Source organism: Phocoena sinus, chromosome 5 (genome assembly GCF_008692025.1).
Source record: "Phocoena sinus isolate mPhoSin1 chromosome 5, mPhoSin1.pri, whole genome shotgun sequence".
Classification (NCBI taxonomy): domain Eukaryota; kingdom Metazoa; phylum Chordata; class Mammalia; order Artiodactyla; family Phocoenidae; genus Phocoena; species Phocoena sinus.
Window position 1 is genome coordinate 63,844,794 of NC_045767.1, and position 14,949 is coordinate 63,859,742.

General features: G+C 41.5%; 1 protein-coding gene across 6 annotated transcripts in view; it reads left to right on the forward strand.

The window, feature by feature from the left end:
* Nucleotides 1-14,949, forward strand: part of TBC1D1 (TBC1 domain family member 1) — a 363,204-nt gene that overhangs the window by 19,332 nt on the left and 328,923 nt on the right. The gene's annotated exons all lie outside the window — the stretch shown is intronic.

Below are 14,949 nucleotides of genomic sequence, written 5' to 3' on the forward strand. Positions count from 1 at the left end.
GTAGCATTTGCTCAGTGAAATAATTCTGTAGATTATGGCCTCTTCTAAATAAATGAAGTCAGCATCCCCCTGTATTTGCCAGAAAAGATATATGCATTTACTGCCAGGGTTATTAGCACAAAACTACTGTGTGAGAGGAAACCCTTTGAGCAGCATATAAATTAACTTATTGAAGAAGGTCTAGGGAGAAGAGACACGAAAAGGAATAGTTTTTTGTTTTGTTTTGTTTTGGGGTTTTTTTTTTGCTGTACGCGGACCTCTCACTGCCGTGGCCTCTCCCGCTGCGGAGCACAGGCTCTGGACACGCAGGCCCAGCTGCCATGGCCCACGGGCCCAGCCGCTCCGCGGCATGTGGGATCCTCCTGGACTGGGGCACGAACCCGTGTCCCCTGCATCGGCAGGCGGACTCCCAACCACCGCGCCACCAGGGAAGCCCCCAGGAATAGTTTTATAAGCACAACATGAGACTCTGTTTCCCACTGTATGTTCCATAGAATATGCTCAAGGTGTTCCACACAGAAAGGCTTCCATGATCAAAATATATTAGGGAAGCATCTCAAACTTTTTGATCTGAAGACCCTTTTCACTCTAAAAAATTACTGAGTATCCCAAAGAGTTTCATGTGGGTTATATCTATTAATACTTTTATATTAGAAATTAAAACTGAAAAATTATAAAGGTTTTAATTTATTGAAAAACAAAATAAGCCCCATATATGTAAGCCTAAACAATATTTTTTTGTGAAAAATAATTGTATTTTCCCAAAAATTTAGTGATAAGAGTGGCATAGTTTTACTTTTTGTTTGTTTGGTTTTTTGCAAATCTCTTTCATGTCTGGATCAATAGTCAGCTATTCATTCTCAGCTGCTTCTCCACTCATTCTTTTGTGATATGTTGTTTTGGTTGAGCATATGAAGAAAATTTGGCCTCACACAGATTTGTAGTAGGAAAAAGGAGAAATATTTTATAACCTTTTTAGAAAATTGTGGATATTTTTCTTTAATACTATACCAAAACTTGACAAATGGTAGTTTCTTAAAGGTTTGTGGCAATATGACATCTGAAACCGTATCAGAGCACTTTTTGCACTTTGTTATATTAAAATCCATTAGTCTGTCTTGTGCTATAATGAATCTTTTAAGCATGAATGATTCTGTAACATCATGCATTGATTATTTGGAAAATATTGGTTCACTGAGTTGTACAGACCACAGTCTGAGAACTGCTGTATTAGGGAAACACTGTACTTTCTATTGCACTCTTGAATTGTACATTAGTTCATTAAATCCCCAAGTTTATTGGACCATAGATTACATTTTCTCATAACTTCCAAGAACATCCCTCAGCACGCATGTGAACACAGTGGCACAAGGTTGTGGGTTGAAGTTTAGTTTTGAGTTAGGGTCTGTGGCAGGAAATGAAAACATCCACTCTGGGAAACATATGGATGCATGGGTGACCCTGACTAGGTCTATACCCCATCACATGGCAAAGAAATCAAGAGTCCCTCCTGGACTCAGCCCTAGAAAAAGGGTAAAGTCTTAGAAAATTATCTCAAGATTCTTTCCTTCTCCAGTTCTTCAGCTTTGTCTCTTCTAAGAAGAACATCAGATTTGCCAATCCCTTGAGTATTACTGTAGATCACTCAGGAGAATATTTACATTTTACTCCTTTTTTTAGTCTACAAAGTAAGAAGCTCTGCTTCCTTTAAGAGACTTTCCAGCAATGAGTTGCAGGCAGCAGAAGTGTTGGGCTGAGGCTTCTGACATTGTATGTTGCTGTCTTATGCCAATAAAAGGAAAGAATGGATTCTGAATGGAGAATGGCAAGGATTACTGAGCTGGTAATAAGTGGAGGAGAAGTGTAGGCTGGTGTTCAGTGGGCAGTACGAGGGACCCGGCGTAAGGCAGAAATTGGGTGTGTGGAACTAGTTTTGCTATAAGTGTCCATTCTTCTTCAGCTGACTTATCGTACCTATGACCTGTCCTGGCTTTTCAAACACTGTTCCTGACTTTAGTCAGATCTGATCTTCTGGATCTGGTGTCCAGTATGGGCACAGTGCAGGGGTTTCATAGCTGTGATGGGATTGGTGTCATTAATGCAACAGTGCTCACGGGCTTTCCCTTCTGCACCCTCCCTAAGAGCATCTTGGATTTGTTAGAATCTTTTTTTTTTTTTTGCGGTACGCGGGCCTCTCACTGCCATGGCCTCTGCCGTTGCGGAGCGCAGGCTCCGGACGCGCAGGCTCAGCGGCCGTGGCTCACGGGCCCAGCCGCTCCACGGCAGATGGGATCCTCCCGGACCGGGGCACGAACCCGCGTCCCCTGCACTGGAAGGCAGACTCTCAACCACTGCGCCACCAGGGAAGCCCTAGAATCTTGTTAGATTCTTTCCTCCTCCTCCCAAGGAGGAAGTGTTATCTCTTGCTGGGACATAATAAAGTACTAAATCCTTAGGAATTAGGAGGAGGGAAAAGTGTGGCCAAGGAGCTTGGGTTGGGGGTTGGAGGAGCTGGAGTAACTGCATGGGAGGTAGACTTCTAGAAGAGGACTTTACTAAATGTTACTTAGGAAGATGTGTTTGAGAGAATGTCAATGTCCTTTGAAAGAATGGGTTTCCTTTTCCATGAGTTTTGACAACGAAACTTCATTTCTTTTTTTTTTTTTTTACATCTTTATTAGAGTATAATTGCTTTACAATGGTGTGTTAGTTTCTGCTTTATAACAAAGTGAATCAGTTATACATATACATATGCTCCCATCTCTCTTCCCTCTTGCGTCTCCCTCCCTCCCACCCTCCCTATCCCACCCCTCTAGGTGGTCACAAAGCACCGAGCTGATCTCCCTGTTCTATGCGGCTGCTTCCCACTAGCTATCTATTTTATGTTTGGTAGTGTATATATGTCCATGCCACTCTCTCGCTTTGTCACAGCTTACCCTTCCCCCTCCGCATATCCTCAAGTCCATTCTCTAGTAGGTCTGTGTCTTTATTCCTGTCTTACCCCTAGGTTCTTCATGACATTTTTTTCCCTTAAATTCCACATATATGTGTTAGCATACGGTATTTGTCTTTCTCTTTCTGACTTACTTCACTCTGTATGACAGACTCTAGGTCCATCCACCTCATTACAAATAGCTCAGTTTCGTTTCTTTTTATGGCTGAGTAATATTGTGTTGTATATATGTGCCACATCTTCTTTATCCATTCATCTGTCAATGGACACTTAGGTTGCTTCCATGTCCTGGCTATTGTAAATAGAGCTGCAATGAACATTTTGGTACATGACTCTTTTTCAATTATGGTTTACTCAGGGTATATGCCCAGTAGAGGGATTGCTGGGTCATATGGTAGTTCTATTTGTAGTTTTTTAAGGAACCTCTATACTGCTCTCCATAGTGGCTGTACCAATTCACATTCCCACCAGCAGTGCAAGAGTGTTCCCTTTTCTCCACACCCTCTCCAGCATTTATTGTTTCTAGATTTTTTGATGATGGCCATTCTGACCGGTGTGAGATGGTATCTCATTGTAGTTTTGATTTGCATTTCTCTAATGATTAATGATGTTGAGCATTCTTTCATGTGTTTGTTGGCAGTCTATATATCTTCTTTGGAGAAATGTCTATTTAGGTCTTCTGCCTATTTTTGGATTGGGTTGTTTCTTTTTTTGTTATTGAGCTGCATGAGCTGCTTGTAAATTTTGGAAATTAATCCTTTGTCAGTTGCTTCATTTGCAAATATTTTCTCCCATTCTGAGGGTTGTCTTTTGGTCTTGTTTATGGTTTCCTTTGCTGTGCAAAAGCTTTGAAGTTTCATGAGGTCCCATTTGTTTATTTTTATTTCCATTTCTCTAGGAGATGGGTCAGAAAGGACCTTGCTGTGATTTATGCAATAGAGTGTTCTGCCTATGTTTTCCTCTAAGAGTTTGATAGTTTCTGGCCTTACATTTAAGTCTTTAATCCATTTTGTGCTTATTTTTGTGTACGGTGTTAGGGAGTGATCTAATCTCATACTTTTACATGTACCTGTCCAATTTTCCCAGCACCACTTATTGAAGAGGCTGTTCCTTCTCTACTGTACATTCCTGCCTCCTTTATCAAAGATAAGGTGACCATGTGTGCATGGGTTTATCTCTGGGCTTTCTATCCTGTTCCATTGATCTATCTTTCTGTTTTTGTGCCAGTACCATGCTGTCTTAATTACTGTAGCATTGTAGTATAGTCTGAAGTCAGGGAGCCTGATTCCTCCAGCTCCATTTTTCGTTCTCAAGATTGCTTTGGCTATTCGGGGTCTTTTGTGTTTCCATACAAATTGTGAAATTTTTTGTTCTAGTTCTGTGAAAAATGTCAGTGGTAGTTTGATAGGGATTGCATTGAATCTCTAGATTGCTTTGGGTAGTATAGTCATTTTCACAATGTTGATTCTTCCAATCCAAGAACATGGTAAATTTCTCCATCTGTTTTTATCATCTTTAATTTCTTTCATCAGTGTCTTATAATTTTCTGCATACAGGTCTTTTGTCTCCTTAGGTAGGTTTGTTCCTAGATATTTTATTCTTTTTGTTGCAATGGTAAATGGGAGTGTTTTCTTGATTTCACTTTCATATTTTTCATCATTCGTGTATAGGAATGCCAGAGATTTCTGTGCATTAATTTTGTATCCTGCTACTTTACCAAATTCATTGATTAGCTCTAGTAGTTTTCTGGTAGCATCTTTAGGATTCTCTATGTATAGTATCATGTCATCTGCAAACAGTGACAGCTTTACTTCTTTTCCGATTTGGATTCCGTTTATTTCCTTTTCTTCTCTGATTGCTGTGGCTAAAACTTCCAAAACTATGTTGAATAAGAGTGGTGAGAGTGGGCAACCTTGTCTTGTTCCTGATTTTAGTGGAAATGCTTTCAGTTTTTCACCATTGAGGACAATGTTTTCTGTGGGTTTGTCATATATGGCCTTTATTATGTTGAGGAAAGTTCCCTGTATGCCTACTTTCTGGAGGGTTTTTATCATAAATGGGTGTTGAATTTTGTCGAAAGCTTTCTCTGCATCTATTGAGATGATCATATGGGTTTTCTCCTTCAATTTGTTAATATGGTGTATCACGTTGATTGATTTGCGTATATTGAAGAATCCTTGCATTCCTGGAATAAACCCCACTTGATCGTGGTGTATGATCCTTTTCATGTGCTGTTGGATTCTGTTTGCTAGTATTTTGTTGAGGATTTTTGCATCTATGTTCATCAGTGATATGAGCCTGTAGTTTTCTTTCCTTGTGACGTCCTTGTGTGGTTTTTGTATCAGGGTGATGGTGGCCTCGTAGAATGAGTCTGGGAGTGTTCCTCCCTCTGCTATATTTTGGAAGATTTTGAGAAGGATAGGTGTTAGCTCTTCTCTAACTGTTTGATAGAATTCACCTGTGAAGCCATCCGGTCCTGGGCTTTTGTTTGTTGGAAGATTTTTAATCACAGTTTCCATTTCAGTGCTTGTGATTGGTCTGTTCATATTTTCTATTTCTTCCTGATTCAGTCTTGGCAGGTTGTGCATTTCTAAGAATTTGTCCATTTCTTCCAAGTTGTCCATTTGATTGGCATAGAGTTGCTTGTAGTAATCTCTCATGATCTTTTTTATTTCTGCAGTGTCAGTTGTTACTTCTCCTTTTTCATTTCTATTTCTATTGATTTGCGTCTTCTCCCTTTTTTTCTTGTTGAGTCTGGCTAATGGTTTATCAATTTTGTTTATCTTCTCAAAGAACCAGCTTTTGGTTTTATTGATCTTTGCTATCGTTTCTTCATTTCTTTTTCATTTATTTGTGATCTTATTTTTATGATTTCTTTCCTTCTGTTAATGTTGGGGTTTTTTTGTTCTTCTTTCTCTAATTGCTTTAGGTGCAGGGTTAGGTTGTTTATTTGAGATGTTTCCTGTTTCTTACGGTAGGCTTGTATTGCTATAAACTTCCCTCTTAGAACTGCTTTTGCTGCACCCCATAGGTTTTGGGTCGTCGAGTCTCCATTGTCATTTGTTTCTAGGTATATTTTGATTTTCTCTTTGATTTCTTCAGTGATCACTTCGTTATTAAGTAGTGTATTGTTTAGCTTCCATGTGTTTGTATTTTTTTACAGAACTTTTCCTGTAATTGATACCTAGTCTCATAGCGTTGTGGTCGGAAAAGAAACCTGATAAAATTTCAATTTTCTTAAATTTACCAAGGCTTGATTTGTGACCCAAGATATGATCTATCCTGGAGAATGTTCCATGAGCACTTGAGAAAGATGTGTATTCTGTTGTTTTTGGATGGAATGTCCTATAAATATCAATTAAGTCCATGTTGTTTAATGTATCATTTAAAGCTTGTGTCTCCTTATTTATTTTCATTTTGGATTATCTGTCCATTGGTGAAAGTGGGGTGTTAAATTCCCCTACTATGAATGTGTTACTGTCGATTTCCCCTTTTATGGCTGTTAGTATTTGCCTTATGTATTGAGGTGCTCCTATACTGGGTGCATAAATATTTACAATTGTTATATCTTCTTCTTGGCTCGATCCCTTGATCATTATGTAGTGTCCTTCTTTGTCTCTTCTAATAGTCTTTATTTTAAAGTCTATTTTTTCTGATATGAGTGTTGGTCCTCCAGCTTTCTTTTGGTTTCTATTTGCATGGAATATCTTTTTCCATCCCTTTACTTTCAGTCTGTATGTGTCTCTAGGTCTGAGGTGGGTCTCTTGTAGACAGCATATATATGGGTCTTATTTTTGTATCCATTCAGCCAATCTGTGTCTTTTGGTGGGAGCACCATTTACATTTAAGGTAATTATCGATATGTATGTTCCTATTCCCATTTTCTTAATTGTTTTGGGTTCGTTGTTGTAGGTCTTTTCCTTCTCTTCTGTTTCCTGCCTAGAGAAGTTCCTTTAGCAGTTGTTGTAAAGCTGGTTTGGTGGTGCTGGACTCTCTCAGCTTTTGCTTGTCTGTAAAGGTTTTAATTTCTCCATCAAATCTGAATGAGATCCTTGCTGGGTAGAGTAATCTTGGTTGCAGGTTTTTCTCCTTCATCACTTTAAATATGTCCTGCCAGTCCCTTCTGGCTTGCAGAGTTTCTGCTGAAAGATCAGCTGTTAACCTTATGGGGATTCCCTTGTGTGTTATTTGTTGTTTTTCCCTTGCTGCTTTTAATATGCTTTCTTTGTATTTAATTTTTGACAGTTTGATTCATATGTGTCTTGGCATATTTCTCCTTGGATTTATCCTGTATGGGACTCTCTGTTCTTCCTGGACTTGATTAACTATTTCCTTTCCCATATTAGGGAAGTTTTCAACTATAATCTCTTCAAATATTTTCTCAGTCCCTTTCTGTTTCTCTTCTTCTTCTGCAACCCCTATAATTCGAATGTTGGTGTGTTTAATGTTGTTCCAGGGGTCTCTGAGACTGTCCTCAGTTCTTTTCATTCTTTTTTCTTTATTCTGCTCTGCAGTAGTTATTTCCACTATTTTATCTTCCAGGTCACTTATCTGTTCTTCTGCCTCCGTTATTCTGCTATTGATCCCATCTAGAGTATTTTTAATTTCGTTTATTGTGTTATTCATCGTTGCTTGTTTCATCTTTAGTTCTTCTAGGTCCTTGTTAAATGTTTCTTGCATTTTGTCTATTCTATTTCCAAGATTTTGGATCATCTTTACTATCATTATTCTGAATTTTTTTTCAGGTAGACTGCCTATTTCCTCTTCATTTGTTAGGTCTGGTGGGTTTTTATCTTGCTCCTTCATCTGCTGTGTGTTTTTCTGTCTTCTCATTTTGCTTATCTTCCTGTGTTTGTGGTCTCCTTTTTGCAGGCTGTAGGTTAATAATTCCCATTGTATTGGTGTCTGTCCCCAGAGGCTAAAGTTGGTTCAGTGGGTTGTGTAGGCTTCCTGGTGGAGGGGACTAGTGCCTGTGTTCTGGTGGATGAGGCTGGATCTTGTCTTTCTGGTGGGCAGGTCCATGTCTGGTGGTGTGTTTTGGGGTGTCTGTGGACTTATTATGATTTTAGGCAGCCTCTCTGCTAATGGGTGGGGTTGTGTTCCTGTCTTGCTATTTGTTTGGCATAGGGTGTCCAGCACTGTAGCTTGCTTGTCATTGAGTGAAGCTGGGTGCTGATGTTGAGATGGAGATCTCTGGGAGATTTTCGCCGTTTGATATTATGTGGAGCTGGGAGGTCTCTTGTGGACCAGTGTCCTGAAGTTGGCTCTCCCACCTCAGAGGCACAGCACTGACTCCTGGCTGCAGCACCAAGAGCCTTTCATCCACATGGTCACGTGGCTGTAGGTAAGAGGCCTCAGTTCCTTGCCGCATGGATCTCTCCTTAGGGCTGCTTGAGTGTCCTCATGATGTGGCAGCTGGCTTACCCCAGGATGAGTGATCCGGCCTGTGGTCCCCAGGACTGTTGCGGCTTCGGCCGCCGGGGCCCCACCAGAGCCGGCAGCCTCAGTGAGGCCGCCCTCCCCTCGGGCTCCGGGGCAGTTCCGTGACGGCAGAGGGAAGAGACCCTGAGCTGGGCGTTCCAGCTCTGCCATAAGTTCATTTCTTGAGGATGATCTATATCTGAGACTGAACCCTGTGGGCTCCCATACTGCTAATTTTAAGAGTACTTAACTATTTATAGACTTAATTTAGTATCAATAAAGGTTTCCTTTTGAAATTTAAGATCAAGAAAGGTTTCCTTTTGAAATTTTCAGTAAAGAACCAGTGTATTCTGTCATGAGGCCCTGTAAGCACACTGTCTTTCTCAGTAACTTATGGACAGAGACCTCACCTAGATTCTCTGGATTCATTGTGTTGCATATCAATAGAAAAGGTGGTCTGACGTTGTTTTCCTTTGATTAGCAGGATTAATACTTAAGTCCCCTATATTAAAAGCCCAAGTTGCTTTGGCTGAGTTTTATGATTTAAGTAACAATTAAAAAAAATTTTGTTTTTGATCGTAGCTTTGTTTCAGTTGCATTTTACCCATCACTCATGGATCTTAATAGTTCCCCGTGTGCTTGGAATTTTAAGTTAATGACTTAAAATATGCACCGCTTATTTATGGATTTTCAGTAGAGGCTGGCTTTGGTGGCGTCTCTTGCTTGGCTGTTATATTTGCCAGCTCGTTACTTTCTTTGCTGGAGCGAAGATTGAAATTATAACGTTGAGCTGGAGCGTTTTGTTCCTGAGGGTGATTATACTGAAGCTTATAGAATTATTTTGCAGCTCTTCTTATCTAGTGCCCTTTCTGTATTGGGTCTTCATTTCTAAATATCAGACAATAGTCTTTCTTTGCTACTCAGGGAATGGTTCTGAGAAGGCTTTGTGGCATATGTTTTGGAGGATTTTTTAATCGATGTTAAAATTGCCACTGGGCATCTTTAATCCATTCTGGTTGTTATGTAAGGTTTCATTTGGGGGCCCACTCGGCGACTATGACTCAGTGCATGGTTGCACAGAGCAGTGTACCCATGTCAGTCCATCAGCACTTGACCGTCTGTCACACTAGACAGAAGTCGGTTGCTGGGTGCAGAGATTGGTAGGGATTCTTTTTCATCTATAAAAAGAATGTCCCGAACTGCATGAACTCCGAAGTATTTGTTGGAAGGTTTGGGTCCATGACACGGGACTGATTATGTAATTTATTTTTGACTTTGAAAAAGGAGTCTGAGGGTTTCAGAAGCATCCACCTTGTGATAAGTGCTTAGATAATTTTTTAGAAGTCTTTATTTTCAATGCATATCACTTTCTATAGCTTTGCATTTTTCACCAAATGCTTTGCATTTGATAATTATTTTTATAATATAAATCTGTTCCTAAGAATAGACTTTACAAGTATCTTGAACCTAAAGTTGACTTGTATCTTAAAAGGATTTATTTATAGCCTAGACCTCCACTGTCCAGTACAATAATTAGTAGTCATCTATGGGTATTGAGCACTTGCAGTGTGGCTGGTCCGAATTGAGATGTACTGTGTCAAAACAGTGGATTTCAAAGACTTGGTTTGAAAAAAGGAATGTAAAAGTATCTTAATAATTTTCTATATTGGTTACATGTTGAAATTATAATATTTTCTATATATTGGGTTAAATCAAATATAATACTATCACCTTTCTGAATGTGCCTACAAGAAAATTTAAAATTACATATGTAGCTTGCATCCTCCTTTTACTGGTCAGGTCTGGACTAGTTACCTAGCAAGGATTTCTGGAAATAATTTGAACATTTATCACAGAGTGATGTCAAGTTTCCCCCTTTTCTTTGCTGCCTTCTGTTTGTTAATGATAGAATTTTGCTCAAAGTTACTCTGAAAAAACCACATTAAAAACTGGGACCTGGGGACTTCCTTGGTGGTCCAGTGGTTAAGACTCTGCACTACCACGTCAGTGGGCCCGGGTTCGATAGGACCTGCGTTTTCCTTTTTTTTTTTGGCCACGCCATGTGGCTTGCGGGATCTTCGCTCCCCGACCAGGGCTCGAACCTGCGACCTCGGCAGTGAAAGCATAGAGTCCTAACCACTGGACCGCCAGGGAATTCAAGAACCTATTTTTATTTTTATTTTTTAATTTTTATTTATTTATTTATTTATTTGCGGTACGCGGGCCTCTCACTGTTGTGGCCTCTCCCGTTGCGGAGCACAGGCTTCAGACGCGCAGGCTCAGCGGCCCTGGCTCACGGGCCTAGCCACTCTGTGGCATGTGGGATCATCCCGGACCAGGGCACGAACCCGTATCCCCTGCATCGGCAGGCGGACTCTCAACCACTGGCCACCAGGGAAGCCCCAAGAACCTATTTTTAATTCTAGATGCATATTGCAGTGGATGAACGCTCTGTGGGCCACTAATTTGGGATATGGTTAAAGAGGTAAATCTCTTGTTTCTGCTTTTTCTCTTGTTTGAATAGTTTTCTTTCTTCTGGATGCTTAGGGGTCCACCCCACTTACTGCTGCCTGTGATCCTGAACCAACAACCACAGCCAGCAACTGGAGAGCTGGCCTGGCTCAGAGAAAGCCTCAGAAGAGGCTGGATTGGGGGTGGGGCTCGGGGGAGGAGCCTGATGCAGGACATACCAGAAAACTTACATGTGACTTCAGGGCAGCCTGTCCTGCAGGAGCCCTTTCCCGGCTGCTTCAGTTCCAGCAGGACATCAGAAGTCTTCCTTTCCTGTGGTCAAGTGATGTAGGTATTTGAAATATTGCAGATTTTTTTTTTAACATCTTTATTGAACTATAATTGCTTTACAATGGTGTGTTAGTTTCTGCTTTAGAACAAAGTGACTCAGTTATACATATATATATATTCCCATATCTCTTCCCTCTTGCGTCTCCCTCCCTCCCACCCTCCCTATCCCACCCCTCTAGGTGGTCACAAAGCACCGAGCTGATCTCCCTGTGCTATGTGGCTGCTTCCCACTAGCTATCTATTTTACATTTGGTAGCGTATATATGTCCATGCCACTCTCTCACTTCGTCCCAGCTTACCCTTCCCCCACCCTGAGTCCTCAAGTCCATTCTCTACATCTGCGTCTTTATTCCTGTCCTGCCCCTAGGTTCTTCAGAACCTTTTTTTTTTTGAGATTCCATATATGTGTGTTAGCATACGGTATTTGTTTTTCTCTTTCTGACTTCCTTCACTCTGTATGACAGACTCTAGGTCCATCCACCTCACTACAAATAACTCAGTTTTGTTCCTTTTTATAGCTGAGTAATATTCCATTGTATATATATACCATATCTTCTTTATCCATTCATCTGTCAATGGACACTTAGGTTGCTTCCATGTCCTGGCTATTGTAAACAGAGCTGCAATGAACGTGAAATGTTGCAGATTTTACATTAATTCTTTCTTTGGAATGTGACCAGTGTACCGTGTACTTGGTTGGGGGCTAGGGTACAAAATCGAGCTGCGATTTGCCCCCTTAAGAAGTAGCATGATGCTTTATATGCCAAATAGAGATTCTGAATGCGGCACTGCCAGGAGGCAGCAAACATCTGTAAGTTATGAAAGAGCAAATTTGAGTGACTGGGAGGAGGCCTAGTGTAATGTGTCTGCCATTGTGAAAAGCTGCTGTGTATAAAAAGACATAGACAAATTCTGAATTCCTCCAGAGGGTAGAACCAGGACGAGAGAAGTTTCTAGGGACAGATTTTTGCCTCCTTCTCACAATGGTAGCCATCAAATAATTAAATGGGTTCTATGGAACAGTAGACGTGGATGGAGGTTTCACCTGGCAAGACATCATCCTCCTGTGTCCACATGCCCCACTGTGAGGAAGGTGCTACCTGACAACGTTCCCTTTCATTTCAGACAACTGAGTTGTTCCTAAACCTCTTATGCTGAGATGAAGTTGTTTCCTGTAATGTCTAGTTGTTTGTCATAGATCTGTCTTCTGGAAGGACCCTCTGGAATGTAATGCATTTTCCATGAGACATTTGAGTGGGTATTAAGGACCCCCTAGGAGTTTCCCAGGGCGATGAGTTGGGTGCAGTTTTTTTTTAACTTCTTATTTTATATTGGAATATAGTCGGTTAACAATGTTGTGATAGTTTCAGGTACACTGCAAAGGGACTCAGCCATACATACACATGTATCCATTTTTCCCCAAACTCCCCTCAGCTGGGTGCAGATTTAATGGATGTCCTAAGTAGAGGATATAGCATGTGCCAAGCCAGAGCGGGACAAGTGCAGAGATGTCCACTGTGGCTGGAGCTGCTGCGATTAATGTTTTGCCAATTGCGTGGTCAGAGATGAGACGGGAAGGAAAGGCTGGGGTCAAATTTTACAGGGCTTGGTCTGCCTTGCTAAGGGTGTTGGGTGTTCTTCTTAAGAAGGTTGTTCTGTAAGTGTCAGTCATGAGAGGCATTAATCAGGGAAGTGAAATAATTGGATTTGTTTTTAGATTTTGCAGTGGAGGATGGAGTAGAGGGATGAGAGACAGAGGAGGGAAGCCAGTTAGGAAGCTATCGCAGTAGTCTTGTGAAAAATCAGTGTTTTTTTTTTTTTTTTGAAATATTTATTTATTTATTTGGCTGCACTGGTTCTTAGTTGTGGCATGTAGGCTCTTAGTTGCGGCATGCGGGATCCAGTTCCCTGACCAGGGATCGAACCTGGGCCCCCTGCATTGGGAGTGTGGAGTCTCATCCACTGTACCACCAGGGAAGTCGCCAAGCAGTCTTGATCCATAATTATAATATGAAGTAGCTTGTTCCTGATGAACCCATGTTGATGTCTTCTGATCACTTTCCCCTCTGCTCCCAGCAAGGTTTTAATAGTTTATTTGCCTCTAATGGAAGAAAAAGTCAGTCAGATTCTGATTTCCTGTCCTACTGATGCTGACCTCCTTGGTTCCAAGGAATGATATAAAAAATAACATAGGGCTTCCCTGGTGGCGCAGTTGTTGAGAGTCCACCTGCCGATGCAGGGGACACGGGTTCGTGCCCCGGTCCGGGAAGATCCCACGTGCCGCAGAATGGCTGGGCCCGTGAGCCATGGCCGCTGATCCTGCGCGTCCAGACCCTGTGCTCTGCAGCGGGAGGGGCCGCAGTGGTGAGAGGCCCGCGTACTGCAAAAAAACAAAAACAAAAAACAAAAACATAGAAGTGAAATTCCTGATCTGCTTCTGCTTGGCCTTCTAAAATGTATATCCTGGTACCTCTCATCTTACCAACAAATCCTCCCCTAACCTCATTTCCCATTCCAGCTTCCTCCAGTTACTGGCCCAACTTTCTGCTCCATTCATCAAGACTTGCCATGGTGGCTACCTTTGCTTCCACTCACCCATTTTCTCCTTAGGTTTACCAATTGGACTTCTGTCCTGATCATATTCCACTGATGGCTCTTATCATGTCACCCGCCACCTCCAGCCTGTGAAATCTGGTGATCCGTTCTCTGCATTTCTCTTATCCAGTTTCTCAGTAGCTTTTGGCATAGTTGACAGGGGAGTGTTTCTTCTGTTTTAAAACACTCTCTTCTCTTGGCTTTTGGAAAACCACATCATCCTGTTTTCCCTTTGACTACAATAGTGGTTTCTACCCAGTCTCCTTTGTTTGTTCTTCTTCTTCTTAATTCTGAGTTTTATGTCCCTTGAGACTCAGCCTTCTATATTTCTCTTGTAGACACTCTTTCCAGATGAACTCATCATGGCATTAAATACCACCTATTTGATGTTGACTCCCAAAGTTAATTTATTTCTTAGACTCACCGATGAGTTCCAGACTAGTCTACCCAGCTCCGAACTTGACATTTCTACTTAGCTGTTAAATAGACATCTCAAACTCAACATGGTTAAAATAGAACCCTTGAATTTACTCCCCACCAACCCATGGCTTTCCCAGTCTTCTACAGCTCTTACGTGACAATGACAGTTGCTACAGCCAAAATCTAGGAGTCATCTTTCTCCTAGATTTTCTCCTAGATTTCTCTCTTTCCTTCACACTCTTATCCAAATTATTCAAGACCCATTCCAAATCTGTCACTTCTCTGATTCCATGGCTAATCCCGAGCCCACAGCTCCATCATCTGTCACCTGGAATGCTGCAGTACTTCCTAACTTTTCTCCCTGTTTCCTTTCTTGCTTCTTCTGTCCACCAAGCAAGCATCCAGGGCATCTCTAGAAAACCTATCAATTCATGCCACTCCCCTGCTCAAAACCTCTCTGGAGACTTCCCCATGTACTTAGACTAAAATCCTGGATCTTTGCTGGGGTTTCCACATGGATCTCATTTTTCACACTTTCCAGTGCTCTCTGGACCCCAGCCACCCTGGTGTTCACTTTACTAAAATATGACAACCTCCTTTGTCACATGGGGTCTTTGTATTTGTTGTTGCCTCTGCCTGGAAGGCTCTGCTCCCAGCTCTTCATGTGGTTGGTTCCTTAGATCATTAAGAACTCAGTTCAACCTCATCCTCTGGCGTCCCAGTGGAAAGTACCCCCGCACCAGTCGCTGACACTCCAT